Source organism: Heterodontus francisci, chromosome 14 (assembly GCF_036365525.1).
Source record: "Heterodontus francisci isolate sHetFra1 chromosome 14, sHetFra1.hap1, whole genome shotgun sequence".
Classification (NCBI taxonomy): domain Eukaryota; kingdom Metazoa; phylum Chordata; class Chondrichthyes; order Heterodontiformes; family Heterodontidae; genus Heterodontus; species Heterodontus francisci.
Genome location: NC_090384.1, coordinates 88,979,109 through 89,003,630, shown reverse-complemented (window position 1 = coordinate 89,003,630; position 24,522 = coordinate 88,979,109). Strand labels below are relative to the sequence as shown.

At 44.2% G+C, this 24,522-nt stretch overlaps 1 protein-coding gene across 3 annotated transcripts in view; it reads left to right on the top strand.

Annotated features, from left to right (window-relative positions):
• The window catches only part of LOC137377143 (protein kinase C-binding protein NELL1-like), an 828,881-nt gene that overhangs the window by 204,183 nt on the left and 600,176 nt on the right, over positions 1-24,522 (top strand). The gene's annotated exons all lie outside the window — the stretch shown is intronic.

Sequence of the window (24,522 nt, the reverse complement as noted above, 5' to 3'; positions counted from 1 at the left end):
CAGCTCTTCAGTCTCAGCAGCGTCACTGGGAGTGGTGGCCACTGCTGGGACTGTAGCAGTACCCAGAGCAGTAGCCATTGAGGAGGCCCAGAGTGCAGGTACATGGGGTTGGGGATTGCCTGGGCCAATCAGGCAGGCCTCGGTGGGGGTGGGGTGGGGGGTGGGGGGAAGGTGTGGTAGATTGCCAAATCAGGCGGAACTTCCCCACTGAGGCCACCAGGTTTTACTGGGCTGCCTTCCGAGGTGGTAAAGTGCCCATCTTCTGCTGGTAAAATAACAGAGGCTGCGGGAAGGGTCCCTTAGTGCCCATTAATTAGCCACTTAAGGGCCTCAATTAGCCCCTCCCCCACTTCCCAGTCTGCCCCTGGGGTGGGGGTGTAAAATTTCTGCCCATGAGCCGAAACAAAAACATATGGGCACAGTCCCACGGGGTCAAATAGCCTTCCCCTAGCTGTAATTTTTTGAGTCCATGAATAATATTTATAACTGTAACCTCAGTTCAGTTGCTACATCTTCTGAGCAGAATAACATTTTCAAAACTTCTGGTTTACCATTATCCTCATCCATTAATGGACTGATGCAGGTAGAATTTTACTGAAAGTCCCAGGTTCTTGGCATTCTTGGTGTGATTCCCAATAGGACACCTTGGATGAAAAGGTGTCTCACTACATTCCGAATACTAAGTAGTCCTCACTGATGTTTATTATTTAGTACAGGTTCCTTATTTAGTGCAGGTTTCTTTTGGTAATACGAGAGTTGCTGAGTCACTTGTTTATGCCAAAGGGTAATTAAGTAAAACATATATAAGGCTGTCTGGCCTTTAGAACGAGGACACTGCACAAGCAGTCAAAAGGCTGCAAAAGATAACAGACGACAGGGAGAAGTATTTCTGCCCAGGGCTGTAGGACAAAATGCAGAGAAGATAATTTTCGGAATTCAAGCGCGATGATTCACTGAATGGGATAATGTGTGTTCATCTATTTTGTTGCTCATTTTGAGGATGTGGTCGTTGCTAGCAAGGCCATCATTTATAGCCCATTCCTATTTGCTGTTATGTGGAGCTAGATTGTATCGTCAGAACTGAGTGAACCTGATTTTCACTTGTTCTGTTTGCTTACTTACTATGAGAAAGTGATTCAAACCTAGCATCCCCTCATGTAATGTTAGCTGTGTCTGACTTCAGAGATGTTGAAGAAATACATGAACAACAGTCAAAGATATTCAGTTCAGGTTACAGGGAGTTTTAAAAAATTCGTTCATGGGATGTGGGCGTCTGTGGCTAGACCTTCATTTGTTGCCCATCTCTAATTGCCCTTGAGAAGGTGGTGGTGAGCTGCTTTCTCGAACTGCTTCCATCCATGTGAGGTAGGTAGGAAGGTAGTTCCAGTATTTTGACGCGACAGTGAAGGAACGGCGATATAGTTCCAAGTCAGGATGGTGTGTGGCTTGGAGGGGAACTTGCAGGTGGTGGTGTTCCCATGCATCTGCTGCCCTTGTCCTTCTAGGTGGTAGAGTTCGTGAGTTTGGAAGGTGCTGCCTGAGTAGCCTTGGTGCGTTGCTGCAGTGCATCTTGTATATGGTACATACTACTGCCACAGTGCATCGGTGGTGGAGGGAGTGAATGTTTGTGAATGGGATGCCAATCAAGTGGGCTGCTTTGTCCTGGATGATGTCAAGCTTCTTGAGTGTTGTTGAAGCTGCACCCGTCCAGGCAAGTGGAAAGTATTCCATCACACTCCTGACTTGTGCCTTGCAAATGGTGGACAGGCTTTGGGGAGTCAGGAGGTGAGTTACTCACCACAGGATTCCTAGCCTCTGACCTGTTATTGTAGCCACAGTATTTATATGGCTACTCCAGTTCAGTTCCATTGTTACCCTATTCCCTGCTCTCTGAATTGCACAAGTAAACAGAGAACTATACAAGTCAACTCCTATGAAAGTAATATAAAAGCAAAATAGGATAAGAAGTGTCACTGATCTGAAACGTTAACTCTGCTTCTCTCTCCATAGATGCTGCCAGACTGCTGAGTATTTCTTGTTTTTATTCTTACGAAAGTAAGATGCTTAGACCATTCATGGGAGTGTCTGATGCCACTGAACCCAAGAACTAAATTTTAAATAATGAAAAATCACAGAATCCTAACAGCGCAGAAGGAAGTCATTCAGCTCATCGTGTTCACACCGGCTCTCTTAAAGAGCAACTCCCTCAGTTCCATTCTCCTGCCTTCTCCCCATAACCCTGCACATTCTTCCTTTTTACATAACTGTCTAATTCCCTTTTGAATGCTTCAATTGAACCTGCCTCCACCACGTTCTCAGGCAGTGCATTCCAAACCTTAACCGCTGATTGCGTGAAAAAGGTTTTCCTCATGTCACTTTTGCTTCTCTGACCAAATACTTTAAATTCATGCCCTCTCGTTCTCAATCCTTTCATGAGTGGGAACAGTTTCTCTCCATCTACTCTGTCCAGACCCCTCATGATTTTGAATACCTCTATCAAATCACCTCTCAGCCTTCTCTTCTCCGAGGAAAACAGTCCTAACTTCTCCAATCTATCTCCATAACTGAAATTCTTCATCCCTGGAACCATTCTCGTGAATCTTTTCTGTACTGTCTCCAGTGTCCTCACATCTTTCCTCAAGTGCGACACCCAGACTTGGACGCAATACTCCAGCTGAGGCTGACTAGTGTCTTATACAAGTTCAACATAACTTCCTTGCTCTTGTACTCTGTGCCCCTATTAATAAAGCCCAGGATACTGTATGCTTTATTAACTGCTCTCTCAACCTGTCATAGAGTCATAGAGAGATACAGCAGCGAAACAGGCCCTTCTGCCCAACGAGTCCGCGCCTACCATCAACCACCCATTTATACTAATCCTACATTAATCCCATTTTCCCTCTCACATCCCCACCTTCCCTCAATTCTCCTACTACCTACCTACACTCGGGGCAATTTTTACAATGGCCAATTTACCTATCAAAGCACAACTCTTTGGCTTGTGGGAGGAAACCAGAGCACCCGGAGGAAACCCACGCGGCCACAGGGAGAACTTGCAAACTCTGCACAGGCAGTACCCAGAACCGAACCCGGGTCGCTGGAGCTGTGAGGCTGCGATGCTAGCCACTGCGCCGCCCTGTCCTGCCACCTTCAATGACTTATGCACATATACACCGAGGTCCCTCTGCTCTTGCACCCCCTTTAGAATTGTACCCTATATTCTATATTGTTTCTCCATGTTCTTCCTACCAAAATGAATCATTTCACAAATCTCTGCATTGAACTTCATCTCTAGTTTATTTATTCATTCATGGAATGTGGGCATCGCTGGCTAGGCCAGCATTTATTGCCCATCCCTAATTGCCCTTGAGAAGGTGGTGGTGAGCTGCCTCCTTGAACCGCTGCAGTCCATGTGGGGTAGGTACACCCATAGTGCTATTAGGAAGGGAGATCCAGGATTTTGACCCAACCACCTATCTGCCCATTCCACCAACTTGTCTATGTCCTTCTGAAGTTCTACACTATCCTCCTCACAGTTCACAATGCTTCCAAGTTTCATATCATCTGCAAACTTTGAAATTGTGCCCTGTACACCAAGGCCTAGGTGATTGATATATATCAGGAATTGATCCCTGGGGAATTTCACTACAAGCCTTCCTCCAGCTTGAAAAATATCCAGTAACCACTGCTCTTTGTTTCCTGTCACTCAGCCAATTCCGTATCCATGTTGCTACTGTCCCTTTTATTCCATGAGCTACATGTTTGCTCACAAGTCTGTAGCACTGTGTCAAATGTCTTTTGAAAGTCCATGTACATATTGCCCTCATCAACCCTCTCAGTTACCTCTTCAAAAAACTCCAGCAGGTTAGTTAAACATGATTTTGCCTTAAGAAATCCATGCTGGCTTTCCTTAATTAACTCACATTTGTCCATGTGACTATTGATTTTGTCCCAAATTATTTTTTCTAGAAGCTTTCCCACCACCAAAGTTAAACTGACTGGCCTGTAATTACTGGGCTTATCTTTACACCCTTTTTTGAACAAAGGTGTATTGTTTGCAATTCTCCAGTCCTCTAGCACCATCCCCGAGTCTAAGGAAGACTGAAAAATTATGGCCAGTGCCTCTGCGATTTCCACCCTCACTTCTCTCAGTATCCTTGGATGCATCTCATCTGGCCCTGGTGCTTTATCCACTTTACGTACAGACAGCCTATCCAATACTTCCTCTTTATCAATTTTAAACCCCTCTGGTGTCTGACTTAACTCCTCTTTCAACATTGCCTGGGTTGCATTTTCTTCCTTGGTAAAGACAGATGCAAAGTATTCATTTAATACCTCAGCTGTGTCCTCTGCCTCCATGTGTAAATCCCCTTTCTGGTCCCTAATCAGCCCCACTCCTCCTTTCACCACCCTTTTACTATTTATATGCCTATAGAAAAGTTTAGGATTTTTTTATTGCTAGCTGCCAGAGTCTTTTCATGCTCTCTCTTTGCTTCTCTTGTTTGCTTTTTCAGTTTCCCTCTGGACATTCTATATTCAGTCTGGTTCTCAATAGTATTTTCTACCTGGCATCTGTTCAGAGGTCCGAGGCGTGACACTGGTGGGGATGGAGGAGGAGTGAAATTTTCAGGGTGGGAGGGGTGGGGGAGAGTGGGGAAAATTGTTTGCATTGGCTGAGGGGATGTTGGGAAGGGGATGAAGGGCAAAGATAATTGAAGTTTGGGGCTGAAAGGTTGGGACCATCAAAAATGTTTTTTCCAGGGGGAGAGGGAAATAAATATCTTGTTTAGTCATTGGGGGGAGGAGGGGTCGAAGAGGGACTTCAATGTTTAATTGACTGTTTACATTTGAAATTAAAAGTGCAGTACTCTTTCGAAATTTAAATTAGCTGTCAGGGCTTGAAGCCCTTTAAAAATGGCACCAGCGCAGTGGCACTGGATGCTGTTGCCTGGGATGGAGGGTTCACCCCCTTTACGTCATCAGGGGTGGGCACTCTGCCGCCTCCATGCTAATGAGCCGCTGTGTGCAATATCACAGCGGCTCCGCGGCGCACGTCTCGTGCAAGAGCTATTAAAATTCAGCCCATTATGTGGCCCTCTATCTCTCTGGGTGAGGAGGAGTGACTCTCAAACAATATTTCACTGCATTCCACTGCAGTTAAATGGGAGAGCCTGCTTAGCTGCAGCTAGAATGTGCAGGTTCCTTTGGACCATATTTATTTTTGTCGATCTCGTGAATGTCTTTGCACTGACAACAAGTGCCACAGCCCTTCCTGTGGAAACTAGCTGGTTGGAGTTATGCATTCTGGCAATGTGAAAGCTGAATTAGCTTCAGCAGATACACTTGTTAAATGCTGAGGTGCTTCAGTGACCTTGTTATTTTAATTGTGGGCATTCATTCATCTTTGTCGCACTGTCGGGCTCAGAAACTTCTCCTAGCCAGTACTAACAGTGGTGCTGAGAAATATAGGAGAAAATAAATAGAAAAGGATGTGAAGAATAATCACGTCAATATTTTTGTTTCTTTTGGCTTATTGATGGTCAGCCCATGTGTTCAGAAAAAAAACGAACTTGCACAGAGAGCATTTTGGAAAAGTGATGTGCTTTGAATAGGAATGAAACAGAAGGATGATTTACATGTCTGCCACAGTAATGACCTTGGGGAACAGTGGTAATCCAGGTTCTATTGAATCCTCTAAATTCTAAGGTTGTACCGACATCCCACAAATTCTCTCGCATCCAAATCCAATTTCATTTCATAAAGCAATATTGTTAATAGTAATACAAGTACTATTGCTAGAAAACATTGGCTAATGAATCCTTTACAGGGAAAGTACTTCCAGTATTTTGAATCAACATGAATTGTTTTTGCTTAGTAGGGACCATAATTCAGTGATCATCATTCAACTTAACAAATGGCAGTTGTGATGCTGTAATACATTTAAATAGAAGATAATCAGCATCAGAAGGAAAAGGGATATCGAAACCATTAAATGTGCTTCATCCAGTACTGTACAGTTTGCATGATTGGGGCCTCTGTCCAATCTGGTTAATTAGCACAGGCAAAGGTTATAGGAAAAGTGGAAGCCTGAGAAATGTTTTCCCTTTCTCTCCGAAAGATAACGTGCTGGATTTCCAGGAGATGACAGAAGCGGGAGGCGACCATGCTTGAAGGGCAGTGAAACCTGGGATGGTATACTGCCGGCAGCGGTCAATTAAGAAGCCACTGCCGGGGCTGCCGTCCAATTCGGGACCAGCACCTTGCTCCCAAGAGCTCCCAGCCCACTCAGGGCCGGCAGCTCAACAGCCTCAGAGCGGCACTGCCGAGGTGGCCATTGCTGAGGCTGCAGCTGCAGGGAGAGGGAGCCTCAATGGCCAGGCTCCCTCAGAGACAGGTAAGTTGGGATGGGAGTAATTCGGGCCAGGCAACCACGCCTGTGGATCGGAGGGTAGGGGAGGGGTCATGAAGCATCGGCAGTGCCATTGCCACAAGAGCGGACGTTGCCAATAGGCTGAGGGGGTGCTCTTTGTGGGCCAGGCAGTGCCCATAAAGGAGGTTCCCCCCCCCCACCAGACCCCGCTGGGAGGCCACCAGCTTTCACTGAGCCATCTCCCATGTGGCGGTGGGCACTCCATGTGGAGGCAGGAAGTAGCCCTTAATTGGCTTAAGTGACTCAATTGGCCTCCTGGTAGACATCTGAGCTACCAACTTTCCCACTGCAAACTGGCATGGCGGCAGAAAGATGTCGAGCACCACCCCTCCCCAACAACTTCCCGTGCCATCTTGCCAGCCTTCCCACCTCCCAGCCTGTCCCAAACGACCCAGAAAATTCTGCCAATGTTTTTATTGAATTGCCGGAACTATTGGGCTGACTCTATAATGGGTTCTCTCATGGGAAATCACTGGTCACTGGCATCGGTGCTCATTACATTTCAGGCCTGCAGTCCTGGATTTTTCATTTATCAATTCATATGGGTGGAAAATTGAGATCTGCAGGCCTCTGGTTTCCCAATCAGCTCTCCTTGAGTCCCACACTTCATCGGCAGCGTCTGACTAGGGAATTATCTCTTATGTCCACACTTAAAAAATTACAGTTCTGTTCCAGAAATTGGGTGTTTACACATAGATTGCTTAACTTCATTTCTAAGTCACACACAGCCAGCAAAGAAAATAACTTCTCATTGTAAGCTGAATTCGCCCAGAAGTGAATAGTCCACAGGCAAAGACAACACATTTCAGTATAGAATAAGTAGGAAGCTATTTGAAAAATTAACTGGGTGAATTGATGCAATTCCCTATGTTTGCCAGATTTATTTGACTTTAATGATGCTATTATTTCTCCTTAAGGAACAGGATTTGCTATCCCATAAAATGAGGGATAGTGACTTTAATATCATCTGTGATCTGAAAAGATTGTTTCTGATTTCATTGCTTTCAGATCACAGACAATATATCTTTATTTCAAGGTGACGCTGTGAACGTATTGAAGAATCATGGTAACATAATCTGAATAACACGAGAACATTACCTATTTCAAAGACTAATTCTTGCACACTATACCTAGAAAGAATGGCAAAGAAGTTGTGAATGCAAGTCAAAAAGCTGATGCACTAATTCCTTCGGTAAACAGAATGTAAGGAGTCCCTTGAGGTGCAGTGTGGGTACTCATGCCTCTTCTCATGGCTGGCACTGCCGTTGACATGCGTTTGGTTTGCTGGTTCTTTCTGCGACCCCATGGCATTTTTGTGGTGGTGCACGGTCAATTAAATTCTTGACGTTCGGAGACTATTCACTAAAGCGAGAGTGCAGGTGTGTGTGGGAAGTGCTACAGCGAGACGGGAACTTAGCATGTGAGTGTCTGAGGTGGTGGGGGGGGGGAAAGAGAGAGTGAATACGAGATGTTAATTGGGATTAAATGTCTAATCTATATTTAATGTTTGCTGGCAGCTGCTGTTGAGCCCTCGTTTGTCGTCACTTTAATGCAAACCAGTAAACTGGTTGCTGTGTCTCTTGTTCAGACCAAAATGACAGGATAAGAGGCAGCTGTTTGACTCCTTTTTAGAACACTTGCTTTGGTTTGCATTTTATTTCTAAGTAGAATTTTAGAAAACTCTGTGCAGAGAAGATTAATGTCAAGAATTAAGCAGAACAGTGTTCACTGTAACAGTAAAGGAATGTGATCCATTTTGATGGCTGTTCTCACAAAGCTGTATACAAATCAGGGAAAGATTGCAGTCCATTGAGCTCATCTTATAGTCCTCCTGATCACAACCTATAACTGCATCTCGAATAATTTCAGAGATTCTGATCCTGTTATCTTACCCAGAGGGCTAATCCTGCTTTTGGTCATGTTTTGTGGGGAGAAGTACTCCTTCATATCAGTTCCAATGTGAACAGTTTATACCCATGTCTTTTTGTTCTACAGTCATTTATTTATTTATAGATACAGCACTGAAACAGGCCCTTCAGCCCACCAAGTCTGTGCCGACCATCAACCAATTTATACTCATCCTACATTAATCCCATATTCCTACCACATCCTCACCTTCCCTCAATACCTACCTATACTAGGGGCAATTTATAATAGCCAATTTACCTATCAACCTGCAAGTCTTTGGCTGTGGGAGGAAACCCACGCAGTCACAGGGAGAACTTGCAAACTCCACACAGGCAGTACCCAGAATTGAACCCAGGTTGCTGGAGCTGTGAGGCTGCGGTGCTAACCACTGTGCCACTGTGCTGCCCAAACCTGTCATGGTTTAACTTAATTAGTGCTCTGGATTTACTTTCACTATTCAAACAGGTATCAGTAGAACCTGCCTCATTTATTCCCTACCTAATAATAGGTTGTAGGTTTCGACTACTTTGGACTTCCTGTATATACTGCTGTATTTCACTAATGCAGCCATTTCCATCCACTGCTTTGTGTCTTTCACCATCCACATTCCCCGACCACTTTCAACTTAACTTCCTTCAATGTCCATCCCTGGATAAAAACTCCTCCCCCAAGTCACTCATAACTGCACTTTCAAACTCCCAACTGCATAGCCTTTGGGTCTCTACTTAGCATAATACATCTGCAGCCATTGATTTGCTGAACTACTCCCTCATCCATGCCTTTGATGCCATTGTCCCTAACCTTGGGTGAGTCGCAATTTTCTCCAATTAAACTGTCACTGGGTCAAAATCCTGGAACAACCTTCCTGTGGGTGTACCTATCCCACATGGACTGCAGCGGTTCAAGAAGGCAGCTCACCATCACCTTCTCAAGGGCAATTAGGCATGGACAATAAATGCTAGCCTAGCCATTGATGTTCACATCCCATGAAATGAATAATAAAAAAAGAATTCATCTTCATGTTCTCACCCCTCCTTATTTCTGTTACTCACTCCCTCCCCACGCCCCACCAAGCTCTTCAATCTTCTGACTCTGGTCTCTTGTGCACCCCTTTTTCCTTCACTCAATGATTTGTGGCCGTGCCTATAGTCCTTCAAGTCCCATGGTCTGGAGTTCTCTCCCTAAACCCCTCTGCCTCTCATCATTCCTCTCCTGCTTTAAAATCTCACTCTTCCACAAGTATATCCTTCCTAGGCTCAGCATCCATTTTTTTCATTATGCCTCTTTGAAGCACTTTGGGATGTTTTTTCTATGTTAAACGTGCTATATCAATCGTTTGAGCTGGTCCAGGATCTCCATCTCAGTGATATTGATTTTGTTGCATTTAGTTAAGGAGCCTCTTGTGATGGGTGGCGTAACGAGCATCTCGGTGATTACTTTCGGGATGAATCATCTGGTTTGCTAACTATTTTAGTTCATCCTCAGTTGCAGACACCTCCTTCCCCTACCACTTGGCATCCTTAAGGGATTTGGTTCGTTCTCTGATAACTTGCTTACTGTCAGAACACTGACAGAGTTTCTTGACAATGCGTTTATCATCTACAGTTATGCTCATTGCCAGTTCTTCCTTTTATCTTGTAACAGGCTTTTCCTGCATTTTATTAAAGTTCCTTTATGTTTTTCTCAGTAATTTTCCTCCTCTTTCTTCTCATAAAAAAAAAGGAAGAACTTACATTTATGTAGCACCTTTCATAACCTCAGGACTTCCCAAAGTGCATTACAACCAGGAAGTATTTTGCAGCATAGTCTCTGTTGTAATTTAAGAACTGTGGCAGCCAATTTGCACACAGCAAGCTCCCACAAACAGTAGCGAAATAAATGACCACATCATCTGTTTTTAATGATGTTGGTAGAGGGACAAATATTGGCCAGGACATCGGAAAGAACTCCCCTGCCCTTCTTCACGTTAGTGACGTGGGGTCTTTTATGCCCAGGTGAGAGGCCAGAAGAGACCTTGGTTTAACATTTCATTTGAAAGACAATATCTTGACCATGTCAGACTCCCTCAGTACTGCTCTGAGATGTTATTCTGGATTATGGGCTGAATTTTAATCGCATGCTGTGCACTTTCAATTCGGCAGCCTTCCGACATGGAAGGGCCGTCGAGGGGCCCCTGCGATATTTCGGGTGGGGCTCATTTAAATAGTGGGGGCTGAGCGGCCGCCCCCGATGATGTGTAGGGGCGGTCTCCGTGTCCCCTGCAATGGTGTCACCGCGCCGGCACGGGCACCATTTTTAAAGGGCTTTAAGCCTTTAGGATTGCTGTTAATTTTTAAAGGTGCAGCAGCGTTAAATTTTTATTAAGAAATAAGATGTGGATGGTCCTTCCCCAATTCCTCCCAATGGTCATTTCAATGCCCGAAATGACCAACACGTGCCTTTTTCACTACCCGAACTTTACCACCTAAACTTCTAACATTCAGCCTAGAACCCCTTCCCACCGTCCCCACATCCAATAAAAATTGACTTCCCTGTTCCTCTACCCCTCCCGCCCTGAAATTTTTATTACTCCCCCCTCTTCACCAGGACTTCCGAAGGCGCGTGAAGGCCGAACGGAGACCGTAACATGGGCTTGGGACGGCAGGAAAGATAATTTGACTATAATTAATGTCAATTTACATGTGGAGACGAGGTCCCCCGCCGCTGGTAATATGTGGTGGGCCCTTCTCGATGTCGCGGGTCGAGGCTGGCCTCTGCCCGCAGAATTTTGCTGGCTCTCGTGCCGCAACCCGTGGCATCGAGGGGCCACTAAAATTCAGCCCTATATCCCCAAATGTCTGGAATTGGACCTGAACCTACAACCTGCAGACTTGGAGGCAGGATTGCTACCACTGAGTTGAAATTGGCACTTAAAAAAAAAATTAGATGGTGATCACCCAAACTAAAGTGAAATTGCTCTGGGTTTGTGCAACATAAAAGAAGGTAATTGAGAAAATGCTGGAAAACACTCAGTAAACCAGCTTCTGTGGAGAGAGAATCAGAATTAACAGCCTCGATATTAATCTCCTATGACAGTCCGGGATTGGAACAGGGGAGGGGTTTAAATCATCAAGTATGTGAAATGTGACCATGACCCGCTGCGCACCCGCCCGTTGTCATTTTTATGGTAGAGGATATTTGGACATCGGCATATCCCTCCATGGAGAGACAGGTCTTTCATTATCATATTTAAATTGAGTTCCCATCAATTTAAAAATCAATGCTGCTGCTTAGGCTTCCCAGGGATCAGGAAATCTGGCACTAAAAGGGAGGTGGGAACTCCCAGCTCCATAAAGTAAGTGCTTTTTCCACCAGTTCTTGAGAAGCAGGAGTGCTTTCTGTTTGCCTATTGTGGTCTTTGTCTCTCTCTATCGATAGGCAGCCTCCCCTCACCACTCCTCCTAGCCCGATGACCTTCCTTTCTCTTCCCCCTACCACAATTCCCTTTTTCCTGCCCTCCCCTAGCCCCACTGCCTTAGCTTCCCTTCTGCTGCAATGGCCAATCTTCTCCCCTCCCTAATGCTGGGAACCGGCCCCAAGGGTCCCTGCCTGCGGTCCTCAACCACGGGTTTTCCCAAATGGCCATAGGCCAGGTTGTCAATTAGGCTGGCTGCCAGGTGAGAAGTGGATTTAAAAAACGATAGCAATCCTGCCGCTAAGTTCAGCAGGGCCTCTGTGTTCCTAGCCTTGCTGGGTTCTTTAGCCGATTTTGGCCTCCTCAACATCCACACTGTAAATATTGGGGTCAGTGTTTCAGGTTGATGCCCTTTCTTCAAAACTGGAAGCTGTCAGAGACTAATAGTTTTTAAGCAAGTAAGAACGAGGGAAGGGTGAGGGCGTGGGAAAAGAAAGAACAAAGGGGAAGGTCTGTTAGAGGATGGAGAGCAGGAGTGAGTAAATGACAAAAGTGATGATGGTGCAAGGCAAACGTGGGGTGGGGTAATACGAGCATACAAATTAGGAGCAGGAGTAGGCCACTCGGCCCTTTGAGCCTGCTCCGCCATTCAATAAGTTCATGGCTGAACTGATTACTCCACATTTCCACCTACCCCCGATAACCTTCCACCCCCTTGCTCAACAAGAATCTATCTACCTCTGCCTCAAAAATATTCAAAGACTCTGCTTCCCCCGCCTTCAGAGGAAGAGAATTCCAAAGATTCACAATCCTCCGAGAGAAATTTTTTTTTCCTTATGGGCGACCACATATTTTTAAACAGTGACTCCTAGTTCGAGATTCTCCCACAAGGGGAAACATCCTTTCCACATCCACCCTGTCAGGACCCCTCAGGATCCAATATGTTTCAATCAAGTTGCCTCTTACTCTTCTAAATTCCAGCAGATACTAGCCTAGCCTGTCCAATCTTTCCTCATAAGGCAGCCCGCCCAATCCAGGTATTAGTATACTAAACCTTCTCTGAACTGCCTCCAATGCATTTACATCCTTCCTTAAATAAGGACACCAGTACTGTACACAGTACTCCAGATGTGGTCTCACCAATGCCCTGTATAAACTGAAGCATAACCTCCCTACTTTTGTATTCAATTCCCCCTGCGATAAACGATAACATTCTATTAGCTTTCTTAATTACGTGCTGTACCTGCATACTAACCATTTGTGATTCATGCACTAGGACACCCAGATCCCTCTGCATCTTAGAGCTCTGCAATCTCTCACCCTTTAGATAATATGCTTCTTTTTTATTCTTCCTGCCAAAGTGAATAATTTCCCACTTTCCCACATTATACTCCATTTGCCAGGTCTTTGCCCACTCACTTAACCTATCTATATCCCTTTGTAGCCCCCTTATGTCCTCTTCACAAGTTACTTTCCTACCTATCTTTGTGTCATCAGCAAATTTAGCAACCAAACCTTCAGTCCCTTCATCTAAGTCATTTATATAAATTGTAAAAAGTTGAGGCCCCACCACAGATCCCTGTGGCACACCACTTATTACCTCTTGCCATCCAGAAAATGACCCATTTATGCCAACTCTCTGTTTCCTGTTAGTTGCCAATTTTCTATCCATGCCAATATGTTACCCCCAACACCATGAGCTTTTATTTTCTGCAATAACCTTTGATGTGGCGCTTTAACAAATGCCTTCTGGAAATCTAAGTACAATACATCTACTGGTTCCCATTTAGCCACAGCATGTGTAACTCCCTCAAAGAACTCCAATAAATTGGTTAAACATGATTTCCCTTTCACAAAACAATGTTGACTCTGCTTGATTGCCTTGAATTTTTCTAAATGCCCTGCTATAATGTCTTTAATAATAGCTTCTAACATTTTCCCTAAGACAGATATTAAGCTAACTGGCCTGTAGTTTCCTGTTTTCTGTCTCCCTCCCGTTTTGAATAAAGGAGTTACATTCGCTATTTTCGAATCTAACGGAACCTTCGCCGAATCTACGGAATTTTGGAAAATGAAAACTAACTCCAACACTCGCCACTTCTTTTAACACCCTAGGATGAAGTCCACCAGGACTTGGGGACTTGTCAGCCCACAGCTCCAACAATTTGTTCAGTACCACTTTCCTCGTGATTATAATTTTCTGGAGTTCCTCCCTCCCTTCCATTTCCTGACTTACAGCTAATACTGGGATGTTACTTGTATCCTCAACAGTGAAGACCAATGCAAAATATCTGTTCAATTTATCTGCCATCTCCTTATTATCCATTATTAATTCCCCAGATTTATTTTCTACAGGACCAATGCTCACTTTGTTAATTTTTTTTTAAGTATCTATAGAAACTCTTACTATCTGTCTTTATATTTCTAGCTAGCTTTCTCTCGTACTCTAATTTTACCTTCCTTATCAATCTTTTAGTCATACTTTGCTGTTCTTTATATTCTGTCCAATCTTCTGACCTGCCTCCCATCTTTGCGCAATTATAGACTTCTTCTTTAAGTTTGATACTATCTTTAACTGTTTTCGTTAACCACAGATGGTGGGTCCCACCCTTGGAATTTTTCTTTCTCGTTGAAATGTATCTACTGTGTGCATTCTGAAATATCCCCTTAAATTTCTGCCACTGCATCTCTATTGACCTATCCCTTAACCTGATTTGCCAGATCACTTTATCTAGCTCTGCTTTCATTGCCCTTATTTAAGTTGAAAATACTAGTCTTGGACCCACTCTTCTCTCCCTCAAACTGAATGTAAAATTCAATCATATTATGATCGCTGCTACGTAGGAGCACCTTAACTATGAGGTCATTAATTAATCCTATCTCATTGCACAATACCAGGTCTAGTATAGTCTGCTCTCTGGTTGGCTCCAGAACGTATTGTTCCAAGAAATTATCCCCAAAACATTCTATGTACCCCTCATCTAGGCTACCTCTGCTTATCTGATTTTTCCAGTCTATATGTAGGTTAAAATCCCCCATGATTATCGCCGTACCCTTCTGACAGGCTGCCCTTATTTCTTCCTTTATACCCCGTCCTACAGTGTGGTTAATGTTAGGTGGCCTGTACACCACTCCCACAAGTTACTTCTTGCCTTTATGATTTCTCTACCCAAAATCCTTCTACGTCCTGGTGTCCTGAACTTAGTTCATCCCTCTCTATTGCGCTAATACCATCATTAATTAACAGAACTACCCCTCCACTTTTTCCTAGCTTCCTGTCCTTCCTAAATGCCATATACCCTTTAATATTCAGGTCCCAATCTATGTCATCCTGCAGCCATGTCTCTGTAATGGTTATCAGATTGGACTTATTTATTTCTATTTGCACTTTCAGTTCATCCGCTTTCTTTCAAATGCTATGTGCATTCAGATATAGAGCCTTTAGTTTTGTACTTTTATTATTTTTGTAACCTCTGGCCTTATCTATTGATTTACTCTTAGATTTGTATGCTCCGTCTCTTGATGTCACAGTCTTTTTATCATTTCCGATATTAATACCTTTCTCTCTTGCTTTGTAATGGTACAAGTAAAGAAACAATGGATGGGTCCAAAGGTAAGTGGTTACAATCTGGCAATGAGAACAAGGCTCCTGTGGCCCGGGAATGTGATGGAGAAAGGTAGGTAGTTCCCAGGTTACAGAAAATGGTGGTAAACACTCATCTGTGGAGGAAGAAACAGAATTTTTATTTGATTTCCAGCATCCATGGTATTTTGCTTTTGCTTGAGAAAGAGGTGAGTTGAAAAGGGATTTGCAGCACAGGTGGATTGGGATCAAGGATTGGCAGGTTAAACTTTAAACGAGCAACGGTTCAAAGTGGAGTTAGTTTGGGCACAGACTGTACACATTCCCACAAGGGTGAAAGGTAGGGTATCCACAGATAGAGCTCCTTGGAGGACTAAAGATATAGAAGTTAAAATGAAAAAGAAAACGGAGGCTCATGATAAACGTCAGTTTCATAATTCAGTAGAGAAACAAGCTGAATAAAAAAAAAATATAGGGGACAAATGAGAAAGGAAATCGGGGGCAAAGAGCGTGTAGAAGAATAGATGAGCACGTGACATAAAAGGAAACACAAAAGTGTTTTGTAGATATGTAAATAGTAAAAGAATAGTCAAAGGCAGGGTGGAGCCATTTTGGGATTAAAAAGGAGAACTACTTCTGGAGCCAGAGGATATGGTTGAGCCGTTAAATGAGTACTTTTCATCTATCTTCACTGAAGAAGAGGATGCTACTAATGTAGATGTAAAGGAGGAGACAGTAGAGAAATTGGATCGGATAAAAATAAAGAGGTACTTAAAAGATTGTCAGCACTTAGAGCAGAAATATCACCCAGTCCAGAGGGGATGCATCCTAGGTTGCTGAAGGTGGAAATTGTGGAGGCTCTGGGCACAATCTTTCAATTGTCTTTAGATATGTGAATGGTGCCAGAGGACAAGACTTTGCAAATGTTACACCCTTGTTCATCGAAGAGGAGGGGGATAAACCTTGCAACAACACACCAGTCAACTTAACATCAGTGGTTGGAGGGAAACTTGTAGAGACAATAACCTGGGACAAAATTAATTGACATTAGAAAAATATGGGTTAATGAGAATCAGTATGGATTTGTTGAAGGCAAATCATGTTTGACTAACTTGATTGAGTTCTTTGATGAAGGTAGTGTCATCAATGCTTTGTAATATGGACGTTCAAAAGGCGTTTGATAAGTCCTACATAATAAATTTATTCGCAAAATTGAAGCCTGTGAGATAAAAGGGGAAATAGCTGTTTGGCATGAAATTGCCTAAGGGACAGAAAGCAGAGAGTACTGATGAATGGTTTGCTTCAGACTGGATGGAAATGTGCAGCGGTGTTCCCAATGCGCCAATGCTCTTTTTGATTTTTTTAATGAAAATAAATGAAGTGGCATAGGCATGATGGGCTGAGTGGTTTCGCTTCGTGATGTATATCATTCAAGAAAGAAGGAATTTGCATTTTTATCACTCCTTACTATTCAAGCTGCACCAAATGCTTCACAGCCAATGAATGACTCCTTGAAGTGCAGTCACTGTTAAGAACAAAAGAAATAGGAGAATGAGTAGACCATATGGCTCGTCGAGCCTGCTGCTCCATACAATATAATCATGGATGATCTTCTGCCTCAGCTCCATTTTCCGCCTGCTCCCCATATCCTTGATTCAGTGAAGGACAAAAAATCTGTCGAGCTCAGCCTTAAATATGATGGTGCATCCACAACCCTCTGGGGTAGAGAATTCCAAAGATTCACAACCTTTTGAGTGAAGAAATTTCTCCTTATCTCAGTCCTGAATCGCCTTATCCTGAGACTGTGCTCCCATATTTTCGATTTCCCCAGCCAGGGGAACCTTTCAGTGTTTACCCTGTCAAGCCCCTTCAGAATCTTGTAAGTTTCGATGAGATCACCTCTCATTCTTCTAAACTCCAGAGAGTATCAGCCCAATTTACTCAGCCTCTCATCATAGGACCCAATCTAGTGAACCATCACTGATACCACCTCCAATTCAAGTATATCCTTCCTTCACTATGGAGACGAAAAGTATACACAGTAGTCTAGGTGTGGTCTCACCCTGTGCAATTGTAGCAAGACTTTCTTATATTCCAATCTCCTTGCAATAAAGGCCAACATGCCATTTGCCTTTATAATTTCTTGCTGTACCTGCATGCTAACTTTCTGTATTCCTTGTACGAATATACCAAGGTCCCTCCGAACATCATTTACAAGTTTCGTACCTTTTAAAAAAATTCTCCTTTTCTATTCTTACTACTGAAGTGAATAACCTCACACTTTCCCACATTATACTCCATCTGCCACCTTTTTGCCCACTCACTTAACCTGTCTATGCCCTTTGCAACCACTTTGTATCCTCCTCACAGCTTACATTCCCATCTAACTTTGTATTGTCAGCAAACTTAAATACGTTACTCTTGGTCTCTTCGTCTAAGTCATTAATATGGATTGCAAATAGCTGAGGCCCCAGCATTGATCCTTGTGGCACTCCACTCGTCACAGCCTGCCAACTTGAAAATGCCCTGTTTATTCCCACTCTTTACTTCCTGTCTGTTAATCAATCCTCTAATACGCCAACTCCATGAGCTCTTATCTTCCATATTCACCTTTTGTGTGGCACCTTATCGTATTCTCTTGGAGATCCAAATATACTACATCCACTGGTTCCCCATTATCTACCCTACTGAGTTGTATCCTCAAAACATTCGAATAAATTTGTCAAACATCATTTCCCTTTCATAAAACCATGTTGACTTTGTCTGGTCATGCTATGATTTTCTAAGTGCATTGTTAAGACTTCCTTAATAATGGATACCAGCATTTTCCTGATGACTGATGTCAGGCTAACTGGCCTGTAGTTCCCTGTTTTCTGTCACCCATTCTTGAATAGTGGTGCTACATTTGTTAACTTTCAATCCACTGGGACTGTTCTAAAATCTAGGAAATTTTGGAAAATCATAACCAGCGCTTCCACTATCTCTGCAGCTACCCCTTTTAGAACCCTAGGGTGTAGGAAATCAGGTCCTGGGAATTTGGCAGATTTTAGTCTCTTAAGTTTCTCCAATACTTTTTTTCTTCTGTTATTAATTACTTTAGGTTCCTCACTCTTATTAGCCCCTTGGGTTACCCTTTACTTCTTGTAAGTTATTTGTGTCTTCTATTGTGAAGACAGGCACAAAATATTTGTTCAATATCTCTGCCATTTCCTCATTCCCCATGATAATTTCTCCTGTCTTTGCCTCTAAGGGACCAAGGTTTACTTTAGCTACTCTCCTTTTTTTAAACTTGTAAAAGCTCTTGCAATCTGTTTCTATATTCCTGGCTGATATTCTATTTTTTCGCTTTTCATCAACTTTTTTGTCATCCTTTGCTGATTCTAAAACACTCTCAATCTTTAGACTTACTACTATTCTTATTCTTTGCAACATTATAAGCCTCTTCTTTTAATCTAAACAATCCTTAACTTCCCTAGTAAGTCAGGGATGCATCTTTCTTGCTGAGTTTTTGTTTTTAATGGAATATATTTTTGTTGAACATTTTGAATTGTTTCTTTAAATGTCTCCCACTGTTTATTTATCGCCATACTTTTTAGTCTATTTACCCAATCAACTTTAGCCAGCTCTCCCCTCATACCTATATAATTGGCTTTGTTTAAGTTTAAGATTCCTGTTTGCGATTGGCTAATGTCACTTTCAAACTTAACATGGGCCGAAATTTTTCCTTTGGCGGATGGGAGCTGTCCACTGAATAAAAAGTCGGTAGCGAACCCGCCTCTGCCTGGCCTGGGGATCCGATGCGCATTTTGCGGTTCCCAGGCTTTTAATTGGTCTGAGGTGGGACTTCCACCTCATTGAGGCAGGAAGTCCTGCCGAATAGAGCTGCCGGCCAGTCAGTGGACCGGCAGTTCTTAGTCCTAGCAGCGCTACCGGGAGCGGTGGCCACTGCTGGGACTACAACCCAGCTTCGAGAAGAAGATGTCAGGGAGCCCGGAACAAAGGTACGTTTTTGGTGCCTCGCTGGAGTGATCAATCGGGATGGGTGGCGTGTTGGGGGTGGTTAGGGCAGCAGGGGGTGGCCCTCCGTCGGGCACATGGTGCCCGATGATGAGGGCCCCCCTCCCCCCACCCCTCCAGGCCGTCAGAGAGCTGCCTGCTTTTGTCAGGCAGCTTCTCTTGGGCCTGGGCCACCCGACCAGCCATGGGTAAAATCCTCATGGCAATGAGACATGGTTAATTAGTAATCTCAGACTAAAAGATCTGCTGGGAAAAAGTAATCATAATACAATTGAATTCCATGGCCAGAATTCCGTGGCCACTTAAGGGCTTTGTTTGGCCTGGGGTTGGCGGGCCGTTTTTCGCTGCTGCCGCCCTGTGTAAAGTGGCGGCGGAGGCTGGAGCGGGTCGGGAAAGGCCCCCCTGAGCCTCCTGCTCAAGTTTACGATCCCCCCCCACCCCCGTCTGCCACCTTCCCACTCTTTGGGGGGGGGCATAAAATTCTGGCCACGGAATTCAATTGTATTATGATTACTTTTTCCCAGCAGATCTTTTAGTCTCAGATTACGAATTAACCGTGTCTCATTGCACAATACTAGATCTAAAATAGCTTTATCCCTAGTTGGTTCCACAATGTATTGTTCCAGAAAACTGTCATGAAAGCAATCTACAAACTCACCTTCCTGACCACCTTTGGAAATTTGATTGGTCCAGTCTATATGAAGATTAAAGTCCCATACAATTATTACATTGCCTTTGTTACAAGCTTGAATAATTTCTTTCTTAATGCTCTGTCCAAGAGTATAACTACTGTTATGGGGCCGATAAACTACTTCCACCAGTGTTTTCTGACCCTTGCTGTTCCTAATGTGGATAGCACATTTAGCGAATTGGTCACACCGCAGATTAGGATTGCTGAGGGAGAAAGGGAATGAGTGACCAAAAGGCAGAGAAAGAGCAAGAAGGCAGCGCAGGTGTCCCCTGCGGTCATCTCCCGCCACAACAGGTATACAGTTTTGGATACTGTTGGGGGAGATGGCTCACCAGGGGAAGGCAGCAGTAGCCAGGTTCATGGCACCGTGGCTGGCTCTGCTGTTCAGAAGGGCGGGAGAAAAAGTGGAAGGGCTATAGTCATAGGGGATTCGATTGTAAGGGGAGTAGATAGGCGGTTCTGTGGTCGAAAACGAGACTCCCGAATGGTATGTTGCCTCCCAGGTGCACGGGTCAGGGATGTCTCAGATCGGCTGCAGAACATTCTGAAGGGGGAGGGTGAACAGCCAGTTGTCGTTGTGCACATAGGCACCAATGATATAGGTAAAAAACGGGATGAGGTCCTACAAGCAGAATTTAGGGAGTTAGGAGCCAAGTTAAAAAGTAGGACCTCAGAGGTAGTAATCTCAGGATTGCTACCAGTGCCACGTGATAGTCAGAGTAGAAATGAAAGAATAGTCAGGATGAATGCGTGGCTTGAGAGATGGTGCAGGAGGGAGGGGTTCAGATTTTTGGGACATTGGGACCGGTTCTGGGGGAGGTGGGACTATTACAAATTGGACGGTCTACACCTGGGCCGGACTGGAACCAATGTCCTTGGGGGTGCTTTTGCTAACGCTGTTGGGGAGGGTTTAAACTAATGTGGCAGGGGGATGGGAACAAAATGAGGTCAGTGGAGAGTAAGGATGTAATAACTAAAGCCTGTAAGGAACTAGATAATGAAGTCAGCGTGACTAAGGGAAAGAGTAGGCAGGGAGCAGATGATGAAACCAAAGGGACTGGTGGTCTGAGGTGTATTTGTTTTAATGCAAGAAGTGTAATAGGTAAGGCAGATGAACTTAGGGCTTGGATTAGTACCAAGGAGTATGATGTTATTGCTATTACTGAGACTTGGTTAAGGGAAGGGCATGATTGGCAACTAAATATCCCAGGATACCGATGCTTCAGGCGGGATAGAGAGGGAGGTAAAAGGGGTGGCGGAGTTGCATTACTGGTCAAAGAGGATATCACAGCTGTGCTGAAGGAAGGCATTATGGAGGACTCGAGCTGTGAGGCAATATGGGCAGAACTCAGAAATAGGAAGGGTGCGGTAACAATGTTGGGGCTGTACTACAGGCCTCCCAACAGCGAGCGTGAGATAGAGGTACAAATATGTAAACAGATTATGGAAAGCTGTAGGAGCAACAGGGTGGTGCTGATAGGAGATTTTAATTTTCCCAACATTGACTGGGATTCACTTAGTGTTAGAGGTCTAGATGGAGCAGAATTTGTAGGGAGCATCCAGGAGGGTTTTCTAGAGCAGTATGTAAATAGTCCAACTCGGGAAGGGGCCATACTGGACCTGGTGTTGGGGAATGAGCCCGGCCAGGTGGTTGATGTTTCAGTAGGGGACTACTTTGGGAATAGTGATCACAATTCCGTAAGTTTTAGAATACTCATGGACAAAGACGAGAGTGGTCCTAAAGGAAGAGTGCTAAATTGGGGGAAGGCCAACTATACCAAAATTCGGCAGGAGCTGGGGAATGTAGATTGGGAGCAGCTGTTTGAAGGTAAACCCACATTTGATATGTGGGAGGCTGTTAAAGAGAGGTTGATTAGCGTGCAGGAGAGACATGTTCCTGTGAAAATGAGGGGTAGAAATGGCAATATTAGGGAACCATGGATGACAGGTGAAATTGTGAGACTAGCTAAGAGGAAAAAGGAAGCATACATAAGGTCTAGGCGGCTGAAGAAAGATGAAGCTTTGAAAGAATATCGGGATTGTAGGCGCAATCTGAAACAAGGAATTAAGAGGGCTAAAAGGGGTCATGAAATATCTTTAGCAAACAGGGTTAAGGAAAATCCCAAAGCCTTTTATTCATATATAAGGAGCAAGAGGGTAACTAGAGAAAGGGTTGGCCCACTCAAGGACAAAGGAGGAAATTTATGCGTGGAGTCAGAGAAAATGGGTGAGATTCTAAATGAGTACTTTGCATCGGTATTCAGCGAGGAGAGGGACATGACGGATGTTGAGGTTAGGGACAGATGTTTGATTACTCTAGGTGAAGTCGGCATAAGGAGGGAGGAAGTGTTGGGTATTCTAAAAGGCATTAAGGTTTACAAGTCCCCAGGTCCAGATGGGATCTATCCCAGGTTACTGTGGGAAGCGAGAGAGGAAATAGTTGGGGCCTTAACAGATATCTTTGCAACATCCTTAAACAGGGGTGAGGTCCCGGAGGACTGGAGAATTGCTAATGTTGTCCCCTTGTTTAAGAAGGGTAGCAGGGATAATCCAGGTAATTATAGACCGGTGAGCCTGACGTCAGTGGTAGGGAAGCTGCTGGAGAAGATACTGAGGGATAGGATCTATTCCCATCTGGAAGAAAATGGGCTTATCAGTGATAGGCAACATGGTTTTGTGCAGGGAAGGTCATGTCTTACCAACTTAATAGAATTCTTTGAGGAAGTGACAAAGTTGATTGATGAGGGAAGGGCTGTAGATGTCGTATACATGGACTTCTGTAAGGCGTTTGATAAGGTTCCCCATGGTAGGCTGATGGAGAAAGTGAAGGCGCATGGGGTCCAAGGTGTACTAGCTAGATGGATAAAGAACTGGCTGGGCAACAGGAGACAGAGGGTAGCAGTGGAAGGGAGTTTCTCAAAATGGAGACGTGTGACCAGTGGTGTTCCACAGGGATCCGTGCTGGGACCACTGTTGTTTGTGATATACATAAATGATTTGGAGGAAAGTATAGGTGGTCTGATTAGCAAGTTTGCAGACGACACTAAGATTGGTGGAGTAGCAGATAGTGAAGGGGACTGTCAGTGAATACAGCAGAATATAGATACACTGGAGAGTTGGGCAGAGAAATGGCAGATGGAGTTCAATCAGGGCAAATGCGAGGTGATGCATTTTGGAGGATCCAATTCAAGAGTGAACTATACAGTAAATGGAAAAGTCCTGGGGAAAATTGATGTACAGAGAGATTTGGGTGTTCAGGTCCATTGTTCCCTGAAGGTGGCAACGCAGGTCAATAGAGTGGTCAAGAAGGCATATGGCATGCTTTCCTTCATCGGACGGGGTATTGAGTACAAGAGTTGGCAGGTCATGTTACAGTTGTATAGGACTTTGGTTCGGCCACATTTGGAATACTGTGTGCAGTTCTGGTCGCCACATTACCAAAAGGATGTGGATGCTTTGGAGAGGGTGCAGAGGAGGTTCACCAGGATGTTGCCTGGTATGGAGGGCGCTAGCTATGAAGAGAGGTTGAGTAGATTAGGATTATTTTCATCAGAAAGACGGAGGTTGAGGGGGGACCTGATTGAGGTGTACAAAATCATGAGAGGTATAGACAGGGTGGATAGCAAGAAGCTTTTTCCCAGAGTGGGGGATTCAATTACAAGGGGACACGAGTTCAAAGTGAAAGGGGAAAAGTTTAGGGGGGATATGCGTGGAAAGTTCTTTACGCAGAGGGTGGTGGGTGCATGGAACGCATTGCCAGCGGAGGTGGTAGACGCGGGCACGATTGCGTCTTTTAAGATGTATCTAGACAGATACATGAATGGGCAGGAAGTAAAGAGATACAGACCCTTAGAAAATAGGCGACAGGTTTAGATAGAGGATTTGGAGCGGCGTAGGCTTGGAGGGCCGAAAGGCCTGTTCCTGTGCTGTAATTTTCTTTGTTCTTTGTAATCTCCACCTATACTGGTTCTAGTTCCTGATCTTCGAAGCCAGATCCTTTTTCACTACTGTCCTTATGTCATAATTTACTATCAGGGCTACTACTCCTCCTCCTTTTCCATTTTCTCTGTCTTTTTGAAATGTTGTGTAACCTAGAATATTTTTTCCCAACCTTGGTCGCCTTGTAACCATATCTCTAATGGTGATTAGTTCTTATCCATTTATCTATATTTGTACCGCTAGTTCATCTATTTTATTGTAAATGTTTCATGCATTCAGATAAAGAACCTTTAATACTTTTTTTAAAGTACTATTCTTTGCATGGACCTTATGTGCTGATGAACTATGACCATTAATTTCTCTGTCCCGACCTGTCCCACTCGGCTTGCCTTTATCCAAATTGCTGCAATGTTCTCCTGTCTCGACCTTTCTCTTTAGATTTCCAAATCTTACTTCACCGGAACCCTCCCCACACCATCCTCCCACACCCGCTTTTAACTTAAAGCTCTATCCACAGTTATAAGATTTGCCACGACAGTGATCCCAGCCCGATTTAAGTG